The following is a 22,218-nucleotide window of genomic DNA, read 5'->3' as shown; positions in this document are numbered from 1 at the left end:
GTCTTTCAAAGATTGAATTGATTCGTGCAGTCTGGTGTGTTGCAAACATTCAGTTGATTTCAGTTCGTGGTCTGTTCTCTCGGAAATAATGCCTCGGTGTACGCCAACCCATGGCATCTACATGATCGTCGAGTTACTGAGACTGACGAAGAGCGTGGACAGCTTTTGGAGGGAAATCGAATAAGAATTTACCAAGCGCGATCCAATATCATTCAGGAACAACAGGTACAGTCGAGTTGGACTCTCCCAGTTGGAGCTTACCCACAAAATAATTTGGAACGTCGACCAAATAGCGGCCAAATGTGTACTACCCGGTACTATGATAATCCATCAACCATTACGTAGCAATGTTTCAACTCGATTCCTAAGAAAAGTTCATTATTCACTTGCAGGTCAAGAAATAAACAAATAGGTCAACAACGTGAATGTTTATATTTACCATTTGGTTGTTCGACGCAATGAGGATAATCACATATTGAAATGCCACGTGTTGTTTAATGAGTTCGCCGTTGATATGTACACTGATCAGCCAGAACTTTATGACGACCTACTTAATACAGGTGTTAGATCTGGTTCAGATCTGGGTAGCCGGTGCCAGCTCATCGATTGTAACTCGCCACTGTGTTCCTCGAACCACTCCACCACACTCCTGGCCTTGTGACATGGCGCATTATGTTGTTGAAAAATGTCATTGCCGTCGGGAAACATGATCTTCATGAATGGGTGTATGTGGCCTGCAACCAGTGTATGATAAACCTTGACCCTAATGATGCCTTGCGCGAGCTACACTGGACACATGGATTCCTACGTGAATATTCACCAGAGTATGATGGAGCCGCAGCCAGCTTGTCACTACCCCGCAGTACAGGTGTCAAGGAGCTGTTCCCCTGGAAGACGACGGAGTCACTCTCTCCCACCTGCATGATGATGATGGTCTCGCGATTCATTAGACCATGCAACGCTCTGTCACTGTGTCAAAGTCCATGGCCGATGGTCACGTGCCAATTTCAGTCGTAGTTGTCGATGTCGCGGTGTTAACATAGAGACATGCATGGGTCGTCAGCTGTGGAGGCCTATCGTTAGGAGTGTTCGATGAACTTCGTTTTCAGACACACTTCTACTCTGGCCACCATTGAAGCCTGATGTTATTTTCACCACAGTTCTGCACCAGTCCTGTTTTACCTCTCTGCCAAGGCTACGACGTCCGACATTTGTAATGAGAGGTGGCCGCCCAACCCCACGACGTCTGGACATGGTATCACTCTGGTTTAGCCACGTGCTGAAGACACTCACCACAGCACTCCTCGAACACCCCTACACACGGACAGCACGCTCACTGATACTACATGCATCGTGTGTGTGTCTGACTAGCAGTCATTTCTCGCCAGGTGACGCTGCTATAGCAAGGACGGGTTGTATCGATAGTAGGTCGGTGGTCATAATGTTCTGGCAGATCAGTTTACTCGTATATCAAAATCTAACGGAACTTTTGGCATTTTTTCATTTAAATTCGCAAAAATTGCGGACAGAAGAATAGTTTAATCTGCATGATGACATGATTGTAGGTGGAAATGCAAACAATGTTTCCGGGAATGCCACCATATAACTTGCAGCTCAATGTCGGCATGGTGATAATCATGTTACACAGTCTGAAAAGACGTAAACTATGCAGTAGAGCAACAGTCGCTGTCACGTAGCCGATGAACAACATTATGGAAACAACGACAATCATTGGAAAGTTCAGTGGCGAGGATGATCTGATTCCAAGGATACCGCTGATTGCAGTCGACTTGCTGTTTCTATTTAAGTGTGTCCAGTTTCTGGTTCGTCTTGCATTCGCAGTGGTTAACTTCATAATCCTACATGTCTGTATATTAAAACTAAGCCAAATACTGCGTTAAAGCTACTATCTTCACAGATAGTAGCTGGGAAGGTCTCTCTCGTACCCCGTGTACTAGTGACTCCTACCCATTTACCCATTCATTTTCACTTCTATTCCCAATATAAGTTCCGTTTGCAGTGCCGCCCGGGGTAGCCATGCATTCTGAGGCGCCTTGCTACGGTTCGTGCGGCTCCCCCTCAGTCGTACTTTTTTACATATCTCCGCAACAAGTGAACTGGAACTGTATTGAGCTACAGTCAATCGAAAATTGCAACGCACGAAGTACAGTTGCAAACCGCCATAACTGCAGTACATAACAAATGGTTGTGGCGTCGCCTAGTTGTTGTTCCCGTGAAACCCGGAAACCTCACCGTGGATGAAAAATGTGCAATTTTTCGAAAAATCCATTAAAACAGCAATTTCTGTTGCTTTTGGACTGTCTTTTTGTTGCGTACCAGTATAAATTTTGCTGTGACGCTACAAAGGAGCGTTTTTTTTTTTTCAATTCTATCAAGTTCTCCCACAAAAAGTATATAACTTTATTTGTAGTTTTCCTCAAGTTGGAGCTAAACTCGTGCGGCATTCCGTTTCAGAAGGGAATTCAATATTCCGAGATCCATAGTGTCAAGAGTGTGCCGAGGATATCAAATTTCAGGTATTAACTCTCACCACGGACAACGCAGTGCGCGACGGCGTTTGCGTAGAGTTGTCAGTGCTAACAGGTAAGTAACACTGCGTGAAATGACAGCAAAATTCAATGTGGGAAGTACGACGAACGTATCTGTTCGTATAGTGCTGCGAAATCTGGCGTTAATGGACTACGACTGCAGACGACCGACGCGAGTGCCTTTGCTAACAGCACGACGTCGCCTGCACCGCCTCTCCTGGACGCGTGACCATATCGGTTGGACCCTTGACTATTGGAAAACCGAGACGTGGTCAGATGAGTACCGATTTCAGTAGGTAAGAACTGAAGGTATGGTTCAAATGTGGCGCAGACGCGACGAAGCTATGGACCCAAGTTGTCAACATGCCACGGTGCAGGTTGGTGGTGGCTCCATAATGGTGTGGGCTGTATTTTTGTGGAATGGACTGAGTCCCCTGGTCCAACTGAACCCATCATTGACTGGAAATGGTTATGCTCGGCTACGTGGAGGTCATCTGCAGCCATTCATGGACTTCATGTTCCCAAACAATAATATCATTTTTACGGATAACGTGCACCATGTCAGTGGGCCACAGTTGTTCGCGATTCGTTTGAAGAACATTCTTTGTGATTCCAACAAATAGTTTTGCCACAAAGATCGCCTGACGTGAATCCCATCGAACATTTATGGAACATAATCGAGAGGTCGGTTCTTGTAAAACATCTTGCACTGCAAAACGTTCGCAATTATGGTCGGATATAGAGGTAGCCTGGCTCAGTATTTCTGCAGGATGATTTCAGCCGTAAATAGAAATATTAAAAAAGGTACGAAGATTTTTCTGTTTAGCAAAAGTGACAAAAAGCAGATTACAGAGTACCTGACGGCTCAACACAAAAGTTTTGTCTCAAGTACAGATAATGCTGAGGATCAGTGGACAAAGTTCAAAACCATCGTACAATATGCGTTAGATGAGTGTGTGCCAAGCAAGATCGTAAGAGATGGAAAACAGTCACCGTGGTACAACAACAGAGTTAGAAAACTGCTGCGGAAGCAAAGGGAAATTCACAGCAAACATAAACGTAGCCAAAGCCTTGCAGACAAACAAAAATTACGTGAAGCGAAATGTAGTGTTTGAGGGCTATGTGAGGGGCGTTCAATAAATTCGAAAGTAAAGTTCTATGTACTGACTTGGCAGAAAATCCTAAGAAATTTTGGTCTTATGTCAAAGCGGTAAGCCTATCAAAACAAAATGTCCAGACACTCTGTGACCAAAATGGTACTGAAACAGAGTATGAAAGACTAAAGGCTGAAATACTAAATGTCTTTTTCCAAAGCTGTTTCACAGAGGAAGACTGCACTGTAGGTCCTTCTCTAGATTGTTGTACAGATGACAAATGGTAGACATCGAAGTAGACGACAGAGGGATAGAGAAACAATTAAAATCACTCAAAAGAGGAAAGGCCGCTTGACCTGATGGAATACCAGTTCGATTTTACACAGAGTACGCGAAGGAACTTGCCCCCCTTCTTGCAGCGGTGTACCGTAGGTCTCTAGAAGAGCGTAGCGTTCCAAAGGATTGGAAAAGGGCACAGGTCATCCCCGTTTTCAAGAAGGGACGTCGAACAGATGTGCACAACTATAGACCTATATCTCTAACGTCGATCAGTTGTAGAATTTTGGAACACGTATTATGTTCGAGTATAATGACTTTTCTGGAGACTAGAAATCTACTCTGTAGGAATCAGCATGGGTTTCGAAAAAGACGGTCGTGTGAAACCCAGCTCGCGCTATTCGTCCACGAGACTCAGAGAGCCATAGACACGGGTTCACAGGTAGATGTTTCTTGAGTTCCGCAAGGCGTTCGATACAGTTCACCACAGTCGTTTAATGAACAAAGTAAGAGCATGTGGACTATCAGACCAATTGTGTGATTGGTTTGAAGAGTTCCTAGATAACAGAACGCAGCATGTCATTCTCAATGGAGAGAAGTCTTCCGGAGTAAGAGTGATTTCAGGTGTGCCGCAGGGGAGTGTCATAGGACCGTTGCTATTCACAATATACATAAATGACCTTGTGGATGACGACGGAAGTTCACTGAGGTTTTTTGCAGATGATGATGTGGTCTATCGAGAGGTTGTAACTGTGGTGTCACCTCCAGACACCACACTTGCTAGGCGGTAGCTTTCAATCAGCCGCGGTGCATTAGTACATGTCGGACCCGCGTGTCGCCACTGTGTGATCACAGACCGAGCGCCACCACAAGGCAGGTCTCGAGATACGGACTAGCACTCGCCCCAGTTGTACGGACGACATTGCTAGCGACTACACTGACGGAGCATCGCTCCTTTGCCGAGCAGATAGTTAGAATAGCCTTCAGCTAAGTCCATGGCTGCGACCTAGCAAGGCGCCATTAGCCTTACATAGCAATTGATAGTTTGATAGTTATCGTATGAAATGTCTCATCAAGAACGCTGTATAAAAATGGTGGATTAAAGTTAAGTATTCCAGCAGTTACGTACTTTTCTTTATAGCATTTATGAAGTATCCTGTTTCAGACCATCAAGTCCGCCTGCTTGCTTAATGGCCGCCTCCCTTAAATAATGTGCGTAGTGTTGGCAATCTGTCAACACTACAGTAACAATGGAAAACTGTACTGAAATGCAGGAGGATCTGCAGCGAATTGACGCATGGTGCAGGGAATGGCAATTGAATCTCAATGTAGACAAGTGTAATGTGCTGCGAATACATAGAAAGATAGATCCCTTATCATTTAGCTACAAAATAGCAGGTCAGCAACTGGGAGCAGTTAATTCCATAAATTATCTGGGAGTACGCATTAGGAGTGATTTAAAATGGAGTGATCATATAAAGTTGATCGTTGGTAAAGCAGATGCCACACTGAGATTCATTGGAAGAATCCTAAGGAAATGCAATCCGAAAACAAAGGAAGTAGGTTACAGTACGCTTTTTCGCCCACTGCTTGAGTACAGCTCGGCGGTATGGGATCCGTACCAGGTGGGTTGATAGAGGAGATAGAGAAGATCCAACGGAGAGCAGCGCGCTTCGTTCCAGGATCATTCAGTAATTGCGAAAGCGTTACGGAGATGATAGATAAACTCCAGTGGAAGACTCTGCAGGAGAGACGCTCAGTAGCTCAGTACGGGCTTTTGTTAAAGTTTCGAGAACATACCTTCTCCGAAGAGTCAAGCGGTATTTTGCTCCCTCCTACGTATATCTCGCGAAGAGACCATGAGGATAAAATCGGAGAGATTAGAGCCTACACAGAAGCATACCGACAATCCTTCTTTCCACGAACAATACGAGACTGGAATAGAAGGGAGAATCGATAGAGGTACTCAAGGTACCCTCCGCCACACACCGTCAGGTGGCTTGAAGAGTATGGATGTAGATGTAGATGTAGACTTCCAGCGACATTTTGAGTCCACACTACGTCGAGTTGCTGTACTGCGTTGGGAAAAAGGAGATTAGACACGATATTAGCAGGTATCCCATGACTTTATCGTCTCGGTATAGACTATTGTACCTAATAAAACCGACAGGAAAACAGATTCAATATGTTCTATCAACCCTGAAGGGAAATACCGCATTTCATATTTATTAAAAATCAGGATGGTCAAGGTGGATTACAAATGATTCTTGCAATGCAATTGGGATATGTTTAAACGGAAGCTCTTCCTGAAGAGTTAAATGTGATAGTTTTGCACCATTCGTAGTAAGTCTAAGATTATTTGGTGACTCACACACAGACACACGCACACACACACACACACACAAACACACAAAACACCACAACACCCAGCGTGGGTGCCAACATATCCAGTTAAAACACAATGTTGAGGTCGTAGCTGCTCGTAACTGCTACTATCTTACAGGTGCGATATTTGTCCTTGAACTGGCGATAGAGTTCTTCTACAGGGTGTCTCAAACCTTTTGGGACAATTTGAAAGAGGTGATCTTGTGCCCACCATCTGTTATGTTGAGATAGGTAACCAGTGGTTGGAAATGTATCTTTATTGTATAATAAATACACTCAGCACACACAGCATAACAACGACGTAGCTGATAGTAAATGTTCAACGTGACAACCACCAGTTTCCATGCATGTATTGCAATGGCGCATGAAGTTCTTCCACACTCTCGCAATGATCCTGGGTGTCTGTTGCACACTGGAACAAGCAGGGGGTGATCAGTAGCATATAGGCGGGCATGTTCCAAGATCACCTGATAGGTCCTTATTTGTTGCCCTCCCATTAGAGTGTTTCACTTTACCTGGTGTTCCTGCGAGATGTCCTGCCACAATTCTTGGAGGCTGTACCGCTCGTTGTCCAAAAAGGTAAGTGGCTTCTACATGACTGTGCACCAGCCCACTTCGATGTTAATCTCCATGAGCACCTGAACAACACATAGTCTCATCGTTGGATTGGAAGAAGAGGACCTGTCCCATGGCCAGCACTATGCCTGGATCTCACACCTCTGGACTTTTCCTTCCAAGGTTACGTTAAGATGTTGGTGTACAACTTGCTAGGGTCTACTTGCTAGGGTCCAAGCCGCTTGCCTCCTGGTGCAACATACACCAGGTATCTTTGAGAGAGCGTGGCAGAAATTCATATATGCATTGAAACTGGTAGTCTCAGTTTGAAAAATTACTGTGAACTAAATTTTTTTTAGTAGTGGGAGAAAGCTGATCCAGGTGCACTTTTGATATCAAATTATTACACCAATTAATTAAGTCGATCAATTAAACCATCCCACACCCCTTAACCTGTTGCTATGCTAATAGGTATATGACCCTCCGTAGATTGATTTATGAACTCCAGGGGATAATCTGTCCATCTGAGAAATCCCCTGACCTTCCCCCACCTCCTCCCCCAATCCCTCTGGAAAAAGGGAAACTTTTCTGTCGCCTCCTCTCCAGTTCTGAACCACTTTTCACCTCCTGGGAAAACCCCTCGGCTCCACCACTTCCCCCTCCCATCCACCATCTGCAGATTAGTGGGAAAAAGACTAAGTCAGCAGAAGCTGCTGGGGCGGAAGGATCTCATGAGAAGAAATCCAGATCAACGTATATTGACATAATAATATATGGTCCAATTCATTTTGCATGTTATTTGTTTAATTAGTTTCCAGGAGACAGGGCTCCTCGTCAATCCTCCCCCTCTCCCATCCTCCCCTCCTTCACGTGGAAATTGACAGGGAAAAGTGCAAGCTGTTGGACTGGGTGGATCTCAGGACATGAGATGTGTAGTAAATTCGAGATATATATTGCTTATTTATTTAAACATTAATTAAATCAATTCATTAAATTGGTTGGAAATGTTGAGGTGTGGTTTTCTTTATTTTTGCAGTAAAAGTAGCCCACTCATATGAGAACACAACTGTGATATCAAAAATGGCGGAAAATTGTCCATTTCACTACACCATCAAATTAATTGCTTACGAATTTACAGCAGGCCAGGGACGGAAAAAACTCTGGAAGGCGTAAGATAAATAGATCGCTTAAACAATCACCACCAACTTGGGATTATTTATCTTCGTAATGAAACATATTTTCAGTGTTTCAGAATCACACGCATACGTTTTGCAAATCAGGTAATTAAATTGATGCCACAAGTAGATAGCAGTGTTAAATATATCTGAGGCCTTTTATGCACCAATGTTTAAAAACATAAACATCCTCCTCCACCACAAAATTTACACTAAACATATCTGGCGTTAAAAAAAACACACTAGCTTTTACGAAATGCGTGCAGTTTGCTGACTATAGGAGACTGGGTGCCGTAGCGGAGCTGGGCAGGAGAGGACGAGAAGCCTGCACCTGTGATGGTAACATCAGCAGTTGTGCGCCCATCTCCCAGTATCCACGTGCCAGCTATACCAGACGCTCAGAGGCCAGAGAGACTGTCACCGTGACTGCCAAACCGTGAATGACCAATTTACAGGGGGAATAGCCGGTCTCTGTGGCCGACAGGTTCTAGGCGCTTCAGTCCGGAACCACGAAGCTGCTACGGTCCCAGGTTCGATTCCTGCCTCGGGCATGGATGTGCGTGGTTTCCTTAGATTAGTTAGGTTCAAGTAGTTCTAAGTCTAGGGGACTGATGACCTTAGATATTAAGTCTCATAGTGCTTGGAGCCATTTGAACAGGGGGGAATAATTTTCCAGCATAGACATTCGCGACATTGAATCTCCTCAAATTTCCATCTAAAAATCGGAGAATACATGCAATGACTTCTGTCACCACTCATTGCAGTCACTTTACTAGATACATGTGAGATGTCATTTTCTCAAGCCATACCTGCCATATTCTCACGAATATTCCAGTGTTCGATATATAGCAATTGAATCCACATGATCTCGATGAGTAAGAGATGGCCCCTACAAGTCAAAGACCCCTGTTCTTTCTCTAGAAATCCCATCACATTCCAACAACACTATTCTATTAGAGAGAAGGCTGTCTAGTACCCCACCCTCCATTGACCAAGTAGAGAGCTATCACAGCGAGAAAAATAGCACACTAACTTACAGGAGGAAAGTCACAACCACGCAGACTATATGTGTTCTAAACTCCTTTATCGATTTCCTATGATTGCTACGCTACAAATACGACAGTGTAATGGTGTCAGAGTCTTCGTTGATAGCGTAGCGTTTCGTGAGAAATACATCACTTTTTTTCAAGAGGAGAATACGTCTATAATAAGAACCTAGCGGCATCACAGATCTTCCGATACAATATCGTTTGAATCATTTTCGGCAGTGCAACAGCCTCACAGGTCCACGGATAATTCAGAGCTACTGCATGTGTAGGGGGAGATTCAGAACTTAATCACACCATTACTCATTTTTTACCGATACGTGCTGTTCGATAGTGGACCAAACACTAAGCTGTAATATGTCTACAGCACAGTGCGTTCATACGAGCAGTATGCATATGCGTAGTGCTTATTATTTATTTAGAAGCAAATCCAGTACTTACACGCTTATGCAACAATTGTATATCAAGAGCCAATTGAACAACAAGTACAATGTAGAACAAATCAATTTTTGTGTTTCGTCCAGCAGCAGAAGTCATCTTAATGCTTCTTACACCATAATCTGAATTGTAGCGCAACAATCACTAGGTGACATACTGCTGTGATGTAGGATATTTCACCTCTTACGCCATCACATCTTAGTGGACAATCACGCACCCCTTAAAAATCCATGCACATGAATTTCAGCCTTTTAGTGGACAATCACGCACCCCTTAAAAATCCATGCACATGAATTTCAGCCTTACGTATTCTTCTGCGTTAGCACACTAAATTGTCAGTTCTTTGTGTCTTAAGATTCCAGTAAATGAATCCGAACCCAACATATGCATCCTACTTCAGTTCACTCCAGATGTTTACTGCAGGCATTTTACAGCAGACAGTGCTTCCAATGACAGTGTACGGGATTTCCAGTCCTACTGATGTGCCATATATTTAGTTACGTTCATGTCAACTACCAGCTCCACCACAAGTCTTCCCGTCTGTTTGCAGACAACTCCACCACCTATGAACATCCCACATCTACAGCAAATACACTGCAAGCTGCTGTACAGAGCATGGTGAAGGGTGCATAGCAACAATATTATCGATTACCCATCTACCCCAAACTGTTTTGGGAAATGAATTACCTATACGCATCTATACATACCCTAATCCAAGCTATATGTTTCTGGGAAAAACACAGCAACTGTGTAGCACTGGGCTCTCACATCGATGTTACTGCTCACCAGCATGTATCACTTAGCCACAAAAGGGTCTATTTGTGTTCATGTTTGGATAGCAGCTGATAATGACCTCAAAGTTATAACAGAAACTGACAATATATAGTGAGATTTGAAGGTGGGACTTGATCAGATAGCATGGGGGTAATTTCTGTGGCAAAATGATATGTGTATCGAAGGGCAGTTGACAGTTAAGTACGATACATTCTGTTTTGGTATTTCCATCTTCGATAGCAGTAGTGTAAGTGCATCAATACTCAATGTGCTTAGTGTTGTTACGTTGATATTAACAGCTAGAGAGTCGTCATAGGACATATTTCTAGAGGAACAAAATGCCATGAACACACATGGTCTGCAGGAAGTGGTATGTGCTGCAGTGGAACAAAAGTAGATCTATGTGATTATTTTGCTTAAGATAGTGTGAGCATTGAGATGGAGATGTGCTGTTTATGATTTTGGTCACTCAGTCATTTGTCGAGCAACGAAAGTTCATTGCAAGATGGTATACTTACTCTAACGGGTTTTGAATGCAATAAACGTGGAATTCAAAGCATACAAAGAAACCATCATGAGCGAAATACAACTACATACTTTCTAATTGTCAGTCAGTGTATTTAAGTACAATGATGCTGATCATGGTACTCCTTCCCACCAGCAACAAATGTGCTCCTAAACCTGCAGTCTTCCATACATACAAATCGCATTCTGACTTCGAAACATAATTTGCTTAGGAAGGGGGTAAAAACATTAATACAGCACTGGAATGGAATGAGATACATGTAACTTAATCTCCAAACGTCCTTCTGGGCTGGACTCGTACAGTGATGCTACGTGTGGGAAACCACATCATCATTAACATAGGTTCAATAAAAACTGAAGTGTTCTGTGTCATATGCAGGTGTATGGACTCCATTCTAATTTCTAAATATAATTTGCATAAGAAGGAAACATGCCTAGTAATTCTACAGTACATTGGAATCAGAATTATCTAACATAGGCCACAAACGACTGTCAGGGCTATTTAGGTGCAGTGACAGTATGTAGGACATTCCCTTTCATAATTAACAAATGTTCCATTAAAGATACTGCCTTCTGCACCATATACTGATTTTGCTGATTTCTGAAATGTATTACCATATCGCTGACATTTAGATGGGATCAAGCTGGAACAGTCCATTTCCATAGTTTTAAATCAGAGCTCACGAACAATGTTCTATTTAGCGAAAGCGTCTTCCTGTCACATTACTACAAAAGCGGGAAGATTCTGCGACACAGTCACTGTCAGGAAGGTATATTTCCGATGAGGTGGTGAGTAGATATTTGCAGTTCTAAGAAGATAACCATAAGCTATAGGAAAATGAATTGTAAGAATTGGTATCTGCTGCAATATTTCAGAAGCCTCCTCCATCATAAGAGCAATTTAATTTCAGTCATTTCCAGCCTATATGGTTTGATCATGGGTCTTTAGATGCTATGTTGTTCTTTTTACCTAGTGTTCCTACTGCCATCATATTGTCATCTCAATATAAGGGATATGGTTTCTCAGCGGTGACGGAGATGAACTTGAGAAATTTACCATGCAGACAGCTGCAAAAGCCATGCACACATTTGAAAGTGTTGGACTCCTAATTCTATCAAGAAGTTTAAGGCTGCTGAGCACCTTAGATTAGAATAAGCAGACATGACGAATCGCAGACATGTATATATACCAAACAAGTGAAACACACACACACACACACACACACACACACACACACACACACATATATATATATATATATATATATATATATATATATATATATATATATATAGCATTACGGCATTGGACACTGTAGTTTTAATAGCACATTTGTTAATGTTGGCGCGGAGCACAACACACAGCATCACTTCACTTAAATAGCCATGACAAACTTTTTATAGTAGCTCTATGATACAGAATTCCGATTCCATTGCTTCACTGAATTGGCTATATTTAATCATAAGCGGATTACATCTGATTCCATTGCTTCACTGAATGGGCTATATTTAATCTTAAGCAGATTACATTTTGCAATCAGGTGGAGTCAGTATACTCGCGTATAGGATAGAAGATTCTAGTTTTAATGAAACATTTGTTAATGGTGAGAGAGAATACAACATACAGCGTCACTGGTCTTAAACAGCACTGACTGACATGTGGAAACTATGTGACAGTATACCGCAAATAATTGTTTTTGTATGCTTTGAACTCTACATTTACTGCGTGCAAAACTTGTTGGAGCAGGTATATCGCCCTGCAAAGAACTTTCATTGATCTTAGAAAGACGGAGCGATCGAAATCACTAGCAAACCTCCATCTCATTACTCCCACTATCTTAAGCAAAATAATTCCATAGATCTACTCCTTCTCCACTGCAGCACATAACACTTCCTACATGCAATGTGTGTGTGTGTGTGTGTGTGTGTGTGTGTGTGTGTGTGTGTGTGTGTTTGTAATCATGGTACTTTGTTGCTTTAGAAATATGTCCTGTGATGACTCTCGAGCTGTTAATTTTAAAGAAGCAACACAAAGCACAACGAGTATTAATGCACTAGCACTGCTGCTGTTGAATACATGAATGCCAAGAAAGAATATATTGTAATTAATTATCAACTGTCCTCAATATACGCATCAGTTTGCCGCACAGATCCCCCTACTCTGTTTGATCGAGTCCTAAATTCATATTACTCTATACAGTCTCAATTTCCACTATAACTTTGAGGTCATACTTAGCTGCTAGCCAAGCATTAACACACATACACCCATTTGTGGTTAAATGATAAGTACTCTTGAACAGTAACATCGATTTGATAGCTCGACACTATCTATTCAATGTCTACCAATCCCGTGAGCCCACGTCTGTTCATGTTACAGGACTGATCTGTGAAGCAAGAGCATCATGTGGATGCTGCTACGATCGTATAGGTTGGCATACTACATTCGAATATGTGACAGAAAAAAGTATAATTACTGGAAAGATGACGTATGTCTCCAAAAAACATATAGGATGGATAAGATTATGTATGGGTGTACATAGGCAATTTTTTCGATTAGCATGTGAGACTGGGGTAGATGGGTAATCGATAATACTGGTGTGGCACACCTTCGACCACACACTGTACAGCAGCTTAAAGTGTACTTCTTTTAGATGTGAGATGTTCGTAGGCGATGGTGCTGTCTGCAAGCAAGCGGGATGACCTGTGATGGGGTTGGTAATTGACATGAATGTAACAAAATCTATTGCATATAAATGCAATGGTTAGCAGTAAGCATCTGGAGCGAGATGAAGTAGATTACATATGTCGGGTTCGGGTTCATTCACTGAAATCTTAAGAGAAATTGTCCAAACACTAAGAGCTGGCAAGTAGGTGAGCTAAAGCAGAAGAATATGTCAGGTTCAAATTTGTCTGCATAGATTCGATTTTTAAGGGGTGCGTGCTCCACCCATTAATATGTGATGGTGTAAAAGATAAAATACCGTAGATACCATTGGTATGTTACCTAGAGATGATTGCGATATAATTCGGATCGAGGTGTAAGAGGTACTAAGATGACTTCAGTTCCTGGAGCAAACATTGACATTGATTTGGTCTGGCCTGTATTTGTTGGTTAATTGGCTGTCGATGTATGATAGTTGGATATGCGAGGAAGTACTGGATTGCTTCTAGCATTATGCATATGAAGGGGTCGGAGAGATATAGTCATAAGCCACATTGAACTAGTTTTGAAATACAGCGAGTTTAAAGATCCACGGAGGTCTGAAAATGTTTAATGCAAAATAGGAACCGTATTTCTACTGCAAACACTTGCTTAATACTTGCGATGCATGTTGTTAAATAGTCAACTCTCTGTATGCCATAAAATATTAATTTTTGAATGATTCTAATAAAGATGTAGTCAACGGTGGCTTATGACTATATCTCCCAAAAAATTGTTCAAAACATAAAGTATGAATTTGTGAGGATTTATTTTCTACTACTCTTACACAGCAAGCAGAATATATAATTTTTACACACTAATATATACATATCAGGTATCTGAGATGTATAAATTACTTTTTCATTGATACAATTACATCAAGGAAGTTCCTCTACCTCATCATTGTACATGTTATTTCCAGTACATGACCGAAAGAAATCTTGATTTGATGCAGGTATGTATGGCATAAGAGACAGTAGCTCATCAGTTTTCTTCTGGGTAATTGGTGGTGGCTTTCTGTACTTTATAGGCAGCTGATATGGATTTGGTTCAACTAGCCTTCCTTTTTTTTTGACACGAATGTCCACTGACATGAAAGCTCCTATGTCTGAATAAGAGTGCTTTACACTTAGCTTGAAGGGATCTTCAGACTCTAACTTCAATTGAGTAGCTTCACTGAAATGTTGGGTGTCTCCAGACGTGGATTCTGTACGTTTTGAGATCAATGTCTTCAGGCTTTCCAAACTTCTGAAGTCTTCTCTTTCCATTTTAGTTACAATGAATTATTTTAGACTCGCAGATTTTATTACTTCTGCCCATTCATCTGGAGTGTTTATTATTGGACGTCTGTTTCTTGCAGACCGTTCAATGCGATCAAAATCACGATCGCAAGGTAGCATGGTGTGACCTACCACAGGGAAGGAATGCTGGACAGAATCAAATCTTTTGGTAGCAACAAGGGACCTTTCCAAAGCAACAATAGTCCAATTCTTTGCCTGACCCTTGCAGTTGTCTGTGATTATGTGGAGGTGTTTTGTCTGAGGATTAGTTATCTCCAAGTACTTCAATAAGCAGCTCCCAACCTCATCTGAACCCCGTCCTCCATCTTTCTCGCTCCACAGAAACATATAACCCTTATTTGATCCACAGTCGTGGATACCATAGTTGTATGTCCATATTTTCCTCTTGTAAAATACTGGACCAACTGTTAGTTTAGGTGTGGGGAACGTTTGCTGCATGTCCATTGCTATCACATGATGCTCTTTCGAATTTTCTTTAGCCAGAGCAGTTAAAGACGCAATCATATTTTGTCCTCTGTCAGCCATTTTGAGATGCAGTTCATATTGTTGTTTCTTTTCTGTGACTTCTTCTGCACATAATTCTGGGTTATTTATTGCAATTAGAAATCCATCACATTTTGAACAGGTGTCACTTTTTGGTAGTTTGAAACCTATGTTAATTTCAGATACGAAAATTTCTCTGAATGTACTTTCAGGTACTTCAGGAACCTGCTTTTCCTTGCAGTATTCTGAGTATATATCTCGAAATAAGGAAGCAATTGTGAGATCACAATCCAAATACACTTTATTCGGATTCTGTTGCCTACTGCAATGACTGTTATATTTCGGTATGGAGCTGAGAAATTCTCTAACACTTTGTACAGCTTCGTCTTGAAATTTATGTGGGTAGTTTCCATGTTTTCCTGAAAGAAAAAAAAACTGAGCTTATATCCTCTTCCTAATAGTAATTTTTGTATAGTATTCAGTTTGAGTACATCCCTAACTTATAGCACAGAGTAACATACAAACCTCTTCCATCTTCTTTTGGCACTGTAAATCCCTGCTTCTTTGATGTTGCAAATTCCTCACTCTTCGTACATGTATCTGTAAGCCATGAACCCTTAGGAAAGCTTCCTTGCAGATCATGACTTCTGTTCCGTATACCCTCACATTATAAGAAACCCCTGAATGATATTTTCTTGGAAGTCTTTTTTGGATAGCTTTGAAAGAAATTATGACAAATAAAACAAAATGAAATAAATATACAAAATATTAAACCATTTGTATTTAAATAGTGAACAAACCTCCGCTTTTTCGGTTCCATTTTCGTACAGCTCATCAGGTAAGTATTTTGGGCATTAAAGTTTCCTATGTCCCAAAATGAATGAAAAATGTTTTCTTCCTTTCCAAGCAGTTTTGTGAAGCATTTACTTAAACAAGTACAGGGACTTCCTATGGTAGCAGCCTGAACAGTCTTGTGTGTTTTCAAAGACTTATACCACTGACCAGCATTTCGTCGACGTTTTGCTTTATTTTTCTTCCATTCATCAATATTTCGCTTTCTTTTCCGCGAAGGCTTTGGTTTTTCGGGTGATTCTTCATTTATTCTACTTATTTCAAGCTATAACATGAAGAGCAAAATAGTCTAAGAATTTGCGTGAGATACAGTCGTAAGCCACAGAAAACATTAAATTTCGCTAAAATCACATTAATGGGAAAATATTTTTTACACATATTTTGCCTTTGAAACTACATTATTGCATCATTAAGTAGTAATATAAATGTGCCCATCAAGTTTCATTATTAACACACAGGATGGCTGTCAAATGCGTTGGCAATGTTGAGAGAAACAAAGTCACAAGCCACAGGAAATCAATCGCCAGAAATAAACCGTTTTGTATACTTACCGAAACATCATCTCAGCTGGAACTGCTGGTCGATGGATGCCAAGATTCATCAGCCTCAGGATCCAAAGGGTAAAGCTCTTCACTTCCACTACTGTCTGTGTCAAATATGCGTTGAAGACACGAAGACGCTTCAGACGTTCCTGACCCACCTGCCATTTTGCCGTGGCTTGTGACTATGTATCTTCTGAAACTACCACCATATGGCACAGCATAGAACTGCACTCCGTCATTGCCTGCTATCTGTTGCAGTAACACGGAACTTTTCGAACACATTGTGAAGAAGACATTGTTAGGAATGCCGCAACATGAAAAACTCAATTTCGTGAAAGTTGTGGCTTATGACTATATCTCTCCGAGCCCTTCGTATGTGTACTACCCATGTGGATATACTCTGCTTTAGGCAGATTACAGCATCACGTTCAGACCACTGCTGAACAGCACGTGGGGATAAAAAAATGAGCAATGGTGTGATTAAGTCCTCAATCTCCCCCTACTCATGCAGCAGTTCTGAATTATGTATGAGAGTGTGAGGCTGTTGCATCGACGCAAATGATTCAAAGGCTGGTATATAGGAAGCTTTGTGATACTGTTAGATTCGTATTATGGAAGTATGCTCCATTTGAAAAAAGGTGATAGATTTATCACGAAACGCTATGTTGTCAGCGAAGACTCTGACACCATTACACTGTTGTATTTCTAGTGCAGTAATCATAGAAATAAGTTAAAGGAGATTAGGACACGTACAGGTGGGTATTCATAGACAATCATTCGAGATCGGTGAATTTCTCTTTGCATTCCACGTATACCCTGCATGGTTGTGACTTTCTTGCTGCAAATTAGTGTGCTATTTTTCTCGATGTGATAGCTCTCTACCAAGTCAGTAATGGGTGGAGGATTAGACTGCCTTCTATGTAATGGAATAGCGCTGTCGGAACGTGATGGTATTTCTAGAGAGTGCTGCTACGGTCGCAGGTTTGACTCCTGCCTCGCGCATGGACGTGTGTGATGTCCTTAGGTTAGTTAGGTTTGAACAGTTCTAGGGGACTGATGACCTCAGATGTTAAGTCCCATAGTGCTCAGAGCCATTTGGATTTCTAGAGAACTATTAGGGGTCTGAGACTTTGACGGGGGCTACTCTTACTCGTCGAAATCAGAAGGACTCAAATGCTATATATCTAAGACTGCAAGATTCGTGAGAATATGGCAGGTACGCAATACTCTGACGAAAGGGGGTTGAGAGGTGAGCTCTATTCCTCGTCTTCTAACTGTTGTTAGCAAATATATTACAATCTCTCACAAACGTTTCGCAGAGTGACTGGAATGAGAAAATTATTGGCTAATACGAAGATTTTTATAGAGAGACATTCAGCAGCAGAATTTCCTTCTCTTGTTTTCTCGATAAATAAGAGGGAACATTCTATTGTGATTTTTGTGTGTCTACAAATACAAGAACTGACGTCTTAATAGGTAGACTAAGTTCACACCTACAGCTACATGCATACTTCGCAAGCCATCGTATGGTGCGTGGTGGGGTGCACCTACACCGCTACTAGTGATGCCGTTTCCTGTTTGACTAACAAATACAGCGAGGGGAAGAAGAACTGTCCATATGCCTCTGTATGAGCGTTAATTTCTCATCTCTCATCTTCGTGGTTCGTACTTGGAATGTATATTGGTGGGAGTGGAATTCTTCTGCCGTCAGGATCAGATGTCCGTTCTGAATAGTGTTTCTCGAAAAGAACGTCGCCTTCTCTCCAGAATCCACATTTGAGTTCTCGAAGCATCCACCCAATAATCTGGTGGGGGTCAATAGGAACATCTCAACTGGGCTGTATTCTGAGGGAAACTCAGACAAGGTATTGTGCTAGTGTTCTCTGAGTCACCCTTCCCGGCATATTTTGAAAACACATCTCAGAACATTTCAGTGAGCAGGTGGGAAGAGAGGAAGCTTATTGTTCAACATTTTGGTACTTAGCGCAGTGACACTTAAGCGCCCAGTGCTTCTAAGAAAGATAGGACAAAGAATTGCGATTCTGAAACCATTAACAGGTGGCTGACACGGTGAGCGGTGGCTTGTCGGTCAGAATCTGTAAGGCCACGATGTGCAGGCAGAAGTTCGTGACCCAATGCTGGTGGTGGAAACTGTTCGCAGCTGGTGGCGGCGTTTGGCGGCGGTGGGGTTGGGGACGGAGGTGTTGGGGTGGAGAAGAGACTGAAACATCCTACTACCTCCAGAGACCGACAGGTTCCAGCAGGAGTATTTCAGGAGCAGTACGACAGAATTTTAAGTGAGTTACTTCCACCAGCATGACAAGGCAACCGACAGGCAGAACGTATTTAGCATTCTATATTTTAAGCTAGTTGATGATGGTTACCACCAATTGTTGTATATGAGGAAGTGACTACCCAGCCTATGGTAAGACCCTAGAGACGTCACAAAAGTGTCTGTAACGGTTACCTGGCTAGTGTAAAAAATTGCACACGTGTACAGGCACTCTCGTGATCAGTTTTATTAATTAGTCAATCGGTTTCATATCAATGACATACCGCTGGGCGGACGTAAGCAAGGGCGAGTGTATCATGGATATGATACGCGAGTTACAGTAGTAATCAGACGTTTCTCCGTTGTGACGAGTCCTTTTAACGAAATTTCACTCTTCCACCTACATAGGGAGAGATGGCCACTATAATAAAATCAACTATATTACCGAATTTTTGAAATGAGATGTAGTATTAATCTGCTGTTAATAACTCTTCTTTGCTGCTATTTACATACTTCCAGAGCCTTCGTAGGTGACGATGCAGATGGCTACCTGAAGAGAGTTCAAAGATGCTGAGGCATCCTGTGGAAGAGGCACTCAGTTGTGAGCCGAAAATGAGTTTAAAACTTCGGCCTCTCATGCGGGACATAAGAGATATTAAACTGATAAAAAAAAATATTTTTTTTTTACGATATGGGGCCACAGTTAGAGGAAAAATAGTCTACGCCATACTGCTTTACAGGATTTTCACAACAATTAATAATAGTTTAGTGATGTTTAAATACATGTATGCTACAATTACTTCTGTCTTCGAAAACAACTTGTATAAAAGTGAGGGATCTACATTCCGAGTGAAAAGTTCGAGGTGTATGAACGACAACATCCCTGAACCGTCCTGGCAGATTAAAATTGTGCGCTGGACCTAGAATCGAACTCGGGACCTCCTGCAAAGCCTGAAGGAGAGCTTCTATGAAGTTGGGAACGTAGGAGACGAGATACTGCCGGAATCAAAGCTGTGACGACGGGTACTGAGTCGTGCTTATCTAGCTCAGACGGTAGAGCTTTGGCCACTTAAGACAAAGGTCTGGTGCATAGTTTTAATCTGCCATGAAGTTTCATATCAGCGCACACTCCGCTGCTGAGTGAAAATCTCATTCTGGAAACATCCCCCAGGCTGTCGCTAAGCCATGTCTCCGCAATATCCTTTCTTTCAGGAGTGCTAGTTCTGCAAGGTTCGCAGGAGAGCTTCTGTAAAGTTTGGAAGATAGGAGACGAGGTACTGCCAGAAGTAAAGCTGTGAGTACCGGGCGTGAGTCGTGCTTCGGTAGCTCAGTTGGTAGAGCACTTGCCCGCGAAAGGCAAAGGTCCCGAGTTCGAGTCTCGGTCGGGCACACAGTTTTAATCTGCCAGGAAGTTTCATATCAGCGCACACTCCGCTACAGAGTGAAAATCTCATTCTGGATACATGCCTCAGGCTGTGGCTAAGCCATGTCTCCGCAATATCCTTTCTTTCAGGAGTGCTAGTTCTGCAAGGTTCGCAGGAGAGCTTCTGTAAAGTTTGGAAGATAGGAGACGAGGTACTGCCAGAAGTAAAGCTGTGAGTACCGGGCGTGAGTCGTGCTTCGGTAGCTCAGTTGGTAAAGCACTTGCCCGCGAAAGGCATAGGTCCCGAGTTCGAGTCTCGGTCGGGCACACAGTTTTAATCTGCCAGGAAGTTTCATATCAGCGCACACTTCGCTGCAGAGTGAAAATCTCATTCTGGAAACATCCCCCAGGCTGTGGCTAAGCCATGTCTCCGCAATATCCTTTCTTTCAGGAGTGCTAGTTCTGCAAGGTTCGCAGGAGAGCTTCTGTAAAGTTTGGAAGGTAGGAGACGAGGTACCGGCAGAAGTAAAGCTGTGGGTACCGGGCGTGAGTCGTGCTTCGATAGCTCAGTTGGTAGAGCACTTGCCCGCGAAAGGCAAAGGTCCCGAGTTCGAGTCTCGGTCGGGCACACAGTTTTAATCTGCCAGGAAGTTTGTGGAGAGTCTATTTTGGGGTTGGAATTGCAGTTAGAGCTATACGTGGAAGCTGCTCCTGTTTGTCTCACAATGTGCAGCAGCCAGTGGCAGGGGTGGTCACTGGGCTTAGCCATCCAGAACCTGTGGCTTAGCCTGCGCCGAGCAGCTCCTGCCCGCAGCCACAACGACCAGTCCCAGCGATGGTGCTAGCAGCGCCCTCTGGGTTGTTGAATAGTGAACTAATCACCATGCTGATTGAGCAGTGACAGAAGCGGATGTGTGTGTTGCGAGAATTTTTACCTGGAAATTTGAGAAGATTCAATATGGTGAGTGTTTGCACTGAATGATTATTACTCCCATTGAAATTGATGGGTTGATGGTTGTGCAGTCACAGTGATAGTCTCTTAGGCCTCTGAGCATCTAGTACAACTGGCATGTGGATACCAGTCTGGCCAACGCAGGTTCGGGTTTCTAGTCCTCTCCTGGCTAGCATGGCCGTGGTTCCCATCGCTCCTGCAGTCGACAGACTATACACTCTACACGATCGCAAGTGTGCGTGGGTTTTCTTTTTTTGTCAGACATATTTAGTGGACACGCTGCGGTTGATGAAGGTGTTTGTATTCTCAAACGTTGGTGCATACAAGACGTCGGATATATTTAGTGCTGCGATCTACTTGTAGAATTTGGTTTGCAAAAAATGTATGTGTGTGATTCTCAAATACTGAATTACGTCTTGCTACAAGAAAGAAACATCCTAAGGTGGTGGTGACATTATTAAGCTATGTATTTGACTTAGACCTTCCAGAACTTCATTTCCCTGCACTGCGTCTTGTAAACCGTTAATTTGATGGGATAGTGCAATTTAACTATTTCCCACCATTTTTGGTATCACAGTTGTGACATCACAAGAATGGGATATTTTTCCCACCCAAATAAAGAGAAGCATAGCTCAGTCCTTCCCACCAATTTAATTAATTGCTTCAATTAATTTTCAAATAAATAAACAATGTATTGTTGGAATTTACCATCCATTTCGTGTAATGAGTGCCTCCAGTCCAGCAGCTCAGCACAGATTGAGTGTTTTTCCTACCTGTGTGCAGATAGGGATTGGGAGGGGGAGTGGGGGAGGGTAGGGGATGGTTTGTGAATTTCTTAGGAGGGGGAAAAGACACTCAGAACTGGGGAGAGGGTGACAAAAGGAAGTGTCCCTCTTCCCAAAAGGATAGGGGGAGGAGGAGAGGGAGTGAGAGGA

General features: G+C 42.5%; 1 non-coding gene across 1 annotated transcript; it reads left to right on the top strand.

Moving 5' to 3' along the window:
- Nucleotides 1-20,885: 20,885 nt before the first annotated feature.
- Trnas-cga (transfer RNA serine (anticodon CGA)) lies at nt 20,886-20,960 on the top strand. The gene has a single exon. It is a non-coding gene; the product is annotated as a tRNA-Ser (tRNA).
- Nucleotides 20,961-22,218: the final 1,258 nt, after the last annotated feature.

This window comes from Schistocerca serialis, chromosome 3, assembly GCF_023864345.2.
Source record: "Schistocerca serialis cubense isolate TAMUIC-IGC-003099 chromosome 3, iqSchSeri2.2, whole genome shotgun sequence".
Lineage (NCBI taxonomy): Eukaryota > Metazoa > Arthropoda > Insecta > Orthoptera > Acrididae > Schistocerca > Schistocerca serialis.
Note: the sequence above shows the minus strand (reverse complement) of the source record. Positions and strands in the feature narration are given on the sequence as shown.